This window comes from Tasmannia lanceolata, unplaced genomic scaffold (genome assembly GCF_043159265.1).
Source record: "Tasmannia lanceolata isolate RefF3 unplaced genomic scaffold, GAP_Taslan_0.1 ptg000021l, whole genome shotgun sequence".
NCBI lineage: Eukaryota > Viridiplantae > Streptophyta > Magnoliopsida > Canellales > Winteraceae > Tasmannia > Tasmannia lanceolata.
In genome coordinates this window covers 3,582,913-3,589,925 of record NW_027518698.1, presented here as the reverse complement: position 1 = coordinate 3,589,925, position 7,013 = coordinate 3,582,913, and positions in this window count along the sequence as shown.

The window sequence follows — 7,013 nt, the reverse complement described above, 5'->3', positions numbered from 1 at the left end:
GGAAATTTCTACCAATCGGAGGTCCTAAGATTCTTTTTCTTGGGAAAGAAATCTCATTTCAAAATTTGTTGGGATGAGAGAGTTGTAGTCCGTTTTATAAAGAGTGTGCGAAACGTCATCCAAAATTAAAACCTCTGTAACTCTCTGACTTTAAGTTCAATAGGGGTGAAATTTCTACCAATCTTCAAATTCTCTTTTCGGAAAAAGAAATCTTCTTTTAAAAATCGTTGGGGTGAGAGAGTTGTTATCCGTTTTAGAAACAGTGTGTGAAACGTCACCCAAAATTAAAACCTCTATAACTCTCTCACTTTAAGTCCAAAAGTGGTGAAATTTCTACCAATCTGAGGTCTTCTAATTCTCTTTCATGTGAAAGAAATCTCGTTTCAAAATTCGTTGGGGTGACAGAGTTATAGTCCGTTTCATAAAGAGTGTGTTAAACGTCACCCAAAATTAAAACCTCCATAACTCTCTCATTTTAAGTCAAAAAGTGAGGAAATTTCTACCAATCGGAGGTCCTAAGATTCTTTTTCTTGGGAAAGAAATCTCATTTCAAAATTTGTTGGGATGAGAGAGTTGTAGTCCGTTTTATAAAGAGTGTGCGAAACGTCATCCAAAATTAAAACCTCTGTAACTCTCTGACTTTAAGTTCAAAAGGGGTGAAATATCTACCAATCTTCAAATTCTCTTTCCGAAAAAAGAAATCTTCTTTTAAAAATCGTTGGGGTGAGAGAGTTGTTATCCGTTTTAGAAACAGTGTGTGAAACGTCACCCAAAATTAAAACCTCTATAACTCTCAAACTTTAAGTCCAAAAGTGGTGAAATTTCTACCAATCGGAGGTCTTCTAATTCTCTTTCATGGGAAAGAAATCTCGTTTCAAAATTCGTTGGCGTGACAGAGTTATAGTCCGTTTCATAAAGAGTGTGTTAAACGTCACCCAAAATTAAAACCTCCATAACTCTCTCATTTTAAGTCAAAAAGTGAGGAAATTTCTACCAATCGGAGGTCCTAAGATTCTTTTTCTTGGGAAAGAAATCTCATTTCAAAATTTGTTGGGATGAGAGAGTTGTAGTCCGTTTTATAAAGAGTGTGCGAAACGTCATCCAAAATTAAAACCTCTGTAACTCTCTGACTTTAAGTTCAAAAGGGGTGAAATTTCTACCAATCTTCAAATTCTCTTTCCGGAAAAAGAAATCTTCTTTTAAAAATCGTTGGGGTGAGAGAGTTGTTATCCGTTTTAGAAACAGTGTGTGAAACGTCACCCAAAATTAAAACCTCTATAACTCTCTCACTTTAAGTCCAAAAGTGGTGAAATTTCTACCAATCGGAGGTCTTCTAATTCTCTTTCATGGGAAAGAAATCTCGTTTCAAAATTCGTTGGGGTGACAGAGTTATAGTCCGTTTCATAAAGAGTGTGTTAAACGTCACCCAAAATTAAAACCTCCATAACTCTCTCATTTTAAGTCAAAAACTGAGGAAATTTCTACCAATCGGAGGTCCTAAGATTCTTTTTCTTGGGAAAGAAATCTCATTTCAAAATTTGTTGGGATGAGAGAGTTGTAGTCCGTTTTATAAGGAGTGTGCGAAACGTCATTCAAAATTAAAACCTCTGTAACTCTCTGACTTTAAGTTCAAAAGGGGTGAAATTTCTACCAATCTTCAAATTCTCTTTCCGGAAAAAGAAATCTTCTTTTAAAAATCGTTGGGGTGAGAGAGTTGTTATCCGTTTTAGAAACAGTGTGTGAAACGTCACCCAAAATTAAAACCTCTATAACTCTCTCACTTTAAGTCCAAAAGTGGGGAAATTTCTACCAATCGGAGGTCTTCTAATTCTCTTTCATGGGAAAGAAATCTCGTTTCAAAATTCGTTGGGGTGACAGAGTTATAGTCCGTTTCATAAAGAGTGTGTTAAACGTCACCCAAAATTAAAACCTCCATAACTCTCTCATTTTAAGTCAAAAAGTGAGGAAATTTCTACCAATCGGAGGTCCTAAGATTCTTTTTCTTGGGAAAGAAATCTCATTTCAAAATTTGTTGGGATGAGAGAGTTGTAGTCCGTTTTATAAGGAATGTGCGAAACGTCATCCAAAATTAAAACCTCTGTAACTCTCTGACTTTAAGTTCAAAAGGGGTGAAATTTCTACCAATCTTCAAATTCTCTTTCCGGAAAAAGAAATCTTCTTTTAAAAATCGTTGGGGTGAGAGAGTTGTTATCCGTTTTAGAAACAGTGTGTGAAACGTCACCCAAAATTAAAACCTCTATAACTCTCTCACTTTAAGTCCAAAAGTGGTGAAATTTCTACCAATCGGAGGTCTTCTAATTCTCTTTCATGGGAAAGAAATCTCGTTTCAAAATTCGTTGGGGTGACAGAGTTATAGTCCGTTTCATAAAGAGTGTGTTAAACGTCACCCAAAATTAAAACCTCCATAACTCTCTCATTTTAAGTCAAAAAGTGAGGAAATTTCTACCAATCGGAGGTCCTAAGATTCTTTTTCTTGGGAAAGAAATCTCATTTCAAAATTTGTTGGGATGAGAGAGTTGTAGTCCGTTTTATAAGGAGTGTGCGAAACGTCATTCAAAATTAAAACCTCTGTAACTCTCTGACTTTAAGTTCAAAAGGGGTGAAATTTCTACCAATCTTCAAATTCTCTTTCCGGAAAAAGAAATCTTCTTTTAAAAATCGTTGGGGTGAGAGAGTTGTTATCCGTTTTAGAAACAGTGTGTGAAACGTCACCCAAAATTAAAACCTCTATAACTCTCTCACTTTAAGTCCAAAAGTGGTGAAATTTCTACCAATCGGAGGTCTTCTAATTCTCTTTCATGTGAAAGAAATCTCGTTTCAAAATTCGTTGGGGTGACAGAGTTATAGTCCGTTTCATAAAGAGTGTGTTAAACGTCACCCAAAATTAAAACCTCCATAACACTCTCATTTTAAGTCAAAAAGTGAGGAAATTTCTACCAATCGGAGGTCCTAAGATTCTTTTTCTTGGGAAAGAAATCTCATTTCAAAATTTGTTGGGATGAGAGAGTTGTAGTCCGTTTTATAAAGAGTGTGCGAAACGTCATCCAAAATTAAAACCTCTGTAACTCTCTGACTTTAAGTTCAAAAGGGGTGAAATATCTACCAATCTTCAAATTCTCTTTCCGGAAAAAGAAATCTTCTTTTAAAAATCGTTGGGGTGAGAGAGTTGTTATCCGTTTTAGAAACAGTGTGTGAAACGTCACCCAAAATTAAAACCTCTATAACTCTCTCACTTTAAGTCCAAAAGTGGGGAAATTTCTACCAATCGGAGGTCTTCTAATTCTCTTTCATGGGAAAGAAATCTCGTTTCAAAATTCGTTGGGGTGACAGAGTTATAGTCCGTTTCATAAAGAGTGTGTTAAACGTCACCCAAAATTAAAACCTCCATAACTCTCTCATTTTAAGTCAAAAAGTGAGGAAATTTCTACCAATCGGAGGTCCTAAGATTCTTTTTCTTGGGAAAGAAATCTCATTTCAAAATTTGTTGGGATGAGAGAGTTGTAGTCCGTTTTATAAGGAATGTGCGAAACGTCATCCAAAATTAAAACCTCTGTAACTCTCTGACTTTAAGTTCAAAAGGGGTGAAATTTCTACCAATCTTCAAATTCTCTTTCCGGAAAAAGAAATCTTCTTTTAAAAATCGTTGGGGTGAGAGAGTTGTTATCCGTTTTAGAAACAGTGTGTGAAACGTCACCCAAAATTAAAACCTCTATAACTCTCTCACTTTAAGTCCAAAAGTGGTGAAATTTCTACCAATCGGAGGTCTTCTAATTCTCTTTCATGGGAAAGAAATCTCGTTTCAAAATTCGTTGGGGTGACAGAGTTATAGTCCGTTTCATAAAGAGTGTGTTAAACGTCACCCAAAATTAAAACCTCCATAACTCTCTCATTTTAAGTCAAAAAGTGAGGAAATTTCTACCAATCGGAGGTCCTAAGATTCTTTTTCTTGGGAAAGAAATCTCATTTCAAAATTTGTTGGGATGAGAGAGTTGTAGTCCGTTTTATAAGGAGTGTGCGAAACGTCATTCAAAATTAAAACCTCTGTAACTCTCTGACTTTAAGTTCAAAAGGGGTGAAATTTCTACCAATCTTCAAATTCTCTTTCCGGAAAAAGAAATCTTCTTTTAAAAATCGTTGGGGTGAGAGAGTTGTTATCCGTTTTAGAAACAGTGTGTGAAACGTCACCCAAAATTAAAACCTCTATAACTCTCTCACTTTAAGTCCAAAAGTGGTGAAATTTCTACCAATCGGAGGTCTTCTAATTCTCTTTCATGTGAAAGAAATCTCGTTTCAAAATTCGTTGGGGTGACAGAGTTATAGTCCGTTTCATAAAGAGTGTGTTAAACGTCACCCAAAATTAAAACCTCCATAACACTCTCATTTTAAGTCAAAAAGTGAGGAAATTTCTACCAATCGGAGGTCCTAAGATTCTTTTTCTTGGGAAAGAAATCTCATTTCAAAATTTGTTGGGATGAGAGAGTTGTAGTCCGTTTTATAAAGAGTGTGCGAAACGTCATCCAAAATTAAAACCTCTGTAACTCTCTGACTTTAAGTTCAAAAGGGCTGAAATTTCTACCAATCTTCAAATTCTCTTTCCGGAAAAAGAAATCTTCTTTTAAAAATCATTGGGGTGAGAGAGTTGTTATCCGTTTTAGAAACAGTGTGTGAAACGTCACCCAAAATTAAAACCTCTATAACTCTCTCACTTTAAGTCCAAAAGTGGTGAAATTTCTACCAATCGGAGGTCTTCTAATTCTCTTTCATGGGAAAGAAATCTCGTTTCAAAATCCGTTGGGGTTACAGAGTTATAGTCCGTTTCATAGAGAGTGTGTTAAACGTCACCCAAAATTAAAACCTCCATAACTCTCTCATTTTAAGTCAAAAAGTGTGGAAATTTCTACCAATCGGAGGTCCTAAGATTCTTTTTCTTGGGAAAGAAATCTCATTTCAAAATTTGTTGGGATGAGAGAGTTGTAGTCCGTTTTATAAAGAGTGTGCGAAACGTCATCCAAAATTAAAACCTCTGTAACTCTCTGACTTTAAGTTCAAAAGGGGTGAAATATCTACCAATCTTCAAATTCTCTTTCCGAAAAAAGAAATCTTCTTTTAAAAATCGTTGGGGTGAGAGAGTTGTTATCCGTTTTAGAAACAGTGTGTGAAACGTCACCCAAAATTAAAACCTCTATAACTCTCAAACTTTAAGTCCAAAAGTGGTGAAATTTCTACCAATCGGAGGTCTTCTAATTCTCTTTCATGGGAAAGAAATCTCGTTTCAAAATTCGTTGGCGTGACAGAGTTATAGTCCGTTTCATAAAGAGTGTGTTAAACGTCACCCAAAATTAAAACCTCCATAACTCTCTCATTTTAAGTCAAAAAGTGAGGAAATTTCTACCAATCGGAGGTCCTAAGATTCTTTTTCTTGGGAAAGAAATCTCATTTCAAAATTTGTTGGGATGAGAGAGTTGTAGTCCGTTTTATAAGGAATGTGCGAAACGTCATCCAAAATTAAAACCTCTGTAACTCTCTGACTTTAAGTTCAAAAGGGGTGAAATTTCTACCAATCTTCAAATTCTCTTTCCGGAAAAAGAAATCTTCTTTTAAAAATCGTTGGGGTGAGAGAGTTGTTATCCGTTTTAGAAACAGTGTGTGAAACGTCACCCAAAATTAAAACCTCTATAACTCTCTCACTTTAAGTCCAAAAGTGGTGAAATTTCTACCAATCGGAGGTCTTCTAATTCTCTTTCATGGGAAAGAAATCTCGTTTCAAAATCCGTTGGGGTTACAGAGTTATAGTCCGTTTCATAAAGAGTGTGTTAAACGTCACCCAAAATTAAAACCTCCATAACTCTCTCATTTTAAGTCAAAAAGTGAGGAAATTTCTACCAATCGGAGGTCCTAAGATTCTTTTTCTTGGGAAAGAAATCTCATTTCAAAATTTGTTGGGATGAGAGAGTTGTAGTCCGTTTTATAATGAGTGTGCGAAACGTCATCCAAAATTAAAACCTCTGTAACTCTCTGACTTTAAGTTCAATAGGGGTGAAATTTCTACCAATCTTCAAATTCTCTTTCCGGAAAAAGAAATCTTCTTTTAAAAATCGTTGGGGTGAGAGAGTTGTTATCCGTTTTAGAAACAGTGTGTGAAAAGTCACCCAAAATTAAAACCTCTATAACTCTCTCACTTTAAGTCCAAAAGTGGTGAAATTTCTACCAATCGGAGGTCTTCTAATTCTCTTTCATGGGAAAGAAATCTCGTTTCAAAATTCGTTGGGGTGACATAGTTATAGTCCGTTTCATAAAGAGTGTGTTAAACGTCACCCAAAATTAAAACCTCCATAACTCTCTCATTTTAAGTCAAAAAGTGAGGAAATTTCTACCAATCGGAGGTCCTAAGATTCTTTTTCTTGGGAAAGAAATCTCATTTCAAAATTTGTTGGGATGAGAGAGTTGTAGTCCGTTTTATAAGGAGTGTGCGAAACGTCATCCAAAATTAAAACCTCTGTAACTCTCTGACTTTAAGTTCAAAAGGGGTGAAATTTCTACCAATCTTCAAATTCTCTTTCCGGAAAAAGAAATCTTCTTTTAAAAATCGTTGGGGTGAGAGAGTTGTTATCCGTTTTAGAAACAGTGTGTGAAACGTCACCCAAAATTAAAACCTCTATAACTCTCTCACTTTAAGTCCAAAAGTGGTGAAATTTCTACCAATCGGAGGTCTTCTAATTCTCTTTCATGGGAAAGAAATCTCGTTTCAAAATTCGTTGGGGTGACAGAGTTATAGTCCGTTTCATAAAGAGTGTGTTAAACGTCACCCAAAATTAAAACCTCCATAACTCTCTCATTTTAAGTCAAAAAGTGAGGAAATTTCTACCAATCGGAGGTCCTAAGATTCTTTTTCTTGGGAAAGAAATCTCATTTCAAAATTTGTTGGGATGAGAGAGTTGTAGTCCGTTTTATAAAGAGTGTGCGAAACGTCATCCAAAATTAAAACCTCTGTA